The sequence below is a fragment of the Vicia villosa genome, unplaced genomic scaffold (assembly GCF_029867415.1).
Source record: "Vicia villosa cultivar HV-30 ecotype Madison, WI unplaced genomic scaffold, Vvil1.0 ctg.001416F_1_1, whole genome shotgun sequence".
Classification (NCBI taxonomy): domain Eukaryota; kingdom Viridiplantae; phylum Streptophyta; class Magnoliopsida; order Fabales; family Fabaceae; genus Vicia; species Vicia villosa.
The window spans coordinates 344,551-346,214 of record NW_026705610.1 but is presented as its reverse complement, the minus strand read 5'-3'; the positions used below and the strand labels follow the sequence as shown (position 1 = coordinate 346,214).

General features: G+C 42.6%; 1 non-coding gene across 1 annotated transcript; it reads left to right on the top strand.

The window, feature by feature from the left end:
- The first annotated feature begins 626 nt into the window (after positions 1-626).
- LOC131635054 (small nucleolar RNA R71) lies at positions 627-733 on the top strand. The gene has a single exon (XR_009293704.1). It is a non-coding gene; the product is annotated as a small nucleolar RNA R71 (small nucleolar RNA).
- The last annotated feature ends 931 nt before the right edge of the window (positions 734-1,664 follow it).

Here is a 1,664-nt window from a genome sequence, read left to right as displayed (position 1 = left end):
GATTTAGGAAGTCCTTATTGGTTTGTTGTTGGGAAGCTATAAAGTTCTCCATCATGATTTCTAGGTTTGACTTCCTAGGGGTGTTTTGAGCAGCTACAGGCGCTTTTTGGTAGCCAGGTGGCACAGCAGGTGCTTGTCCAGGCGCGTACAACGCGTTGTTGTTTTTATAAGAAAAGTTCGGGTGGTTTTTCCATCCAGGGTTGTACGTGTTAGAATAAGGGTTTCCTTGAGCATAGTTTACTTGATCAGATGGGACTCCAGTCAAGAGTTGACATTCGGCGACTGCGTGTCCAGTCAATCCACAAATCTCGCAGTTAGGTGTTACAGCAGCAGCGGTGGCTGAAGGAGTGATGGTTAAGTTCTCGATCTTTTGAGTTAAAGCGTCTACTTTAGCGTTAACGCAGTCTATACCACTTATTTCGTACATTCCTCCTTTGGTTTGGGTTTTCTCTAGAGCGGCTCGTTCTCCACCCCATTGGTAATGGTTTTGTGCCATGTTCTCTATGAGGTTATATGCTTCATCATGGGGTTTGTCCATTAATGCTCCGCCAGCAGCGGCATCTATAGTCATTTTAGTGTTATATAAGAGACCACCATAGAAGGTATCGATGATCAGCCATGGTTCGAGTCCATGATGAGGGCATAGTCTAAGCATGTCCTTGTAACGTTCCCAAGCTTCGAAGAGTGATTCGTTATCTTTCTGGGTAAATCCGTTGATTTGACCTCTAAGCATAGCAGTTTTGCTAGGCGGAAAGTATCTCGCTAAGAATACTCTCTTCAATTCATCCCATGTAGTTATGGAATTAGAAGGCAGGGATTGAAGCCACGCTCTAGCTCTATCTCTCAAGGAGAAAGGAAAGAGACGTAATCGAATGGCTTCGGAACTAACGTTGTTAGCTTTGACAGTGTCGGCGTATTGCACGAACACATATAAATGGAGGTTGGGGTCGTCTGCAGGGCTTCCAGAGAATTGATTCTGTTGAACAGCTTGGACCAACGAAGGTTTCAGTTCGAAATTGTTTGCCTCAATCGCAGGTGGTGCGATACTTGAGCGCGCGAAGGAGCGGCATAGTCTCTAAGAGGACGAAGAGCAGCCATCTCTAACTTTGGGGTGATTTGATTGATTTGATCAGTAAAAGTCAATTCCTGATTAATCGGAATTGGTGCTACTTCGGGAAGATTGCGAGCTCGACGTTTGACGTTAATGAAACGTTTGATCTCGTTAATTCGTTGTATTAAATCTCCTCCTTGTGAACGAGTATTTGGCATACAATCGTTCAGAAAGAAATGAAAGAATTTCCCTAGTCTCTACGGTGTAACAGTGAGTTACGATATCGACTTAAATAGTCCCCGGCAACGGCGCCAAAAACTTGATCGCGACTTTATGTGTCTATTAATCTGATGACTGCAAGTGCACAGTCGTGTCGTGTAGTTTTAAAAGATATCGAATCCACAGGGACTATGAATCGATCTACCGTTATCTAAGGTTACTATGTAAAGCTAGGGCTACTAATATTTCGATTGTTCCTAAGGGAAAGTGATTGTGAGAAATAAAGAATATAATAAAAGACAGATATCAGCATGTATTTCGTTTAACTTAAGGTGATCCGAAGGTCCATTGGCTTTTGCATAATTTAATTAAAAATCTTTACTAATTCAATTGG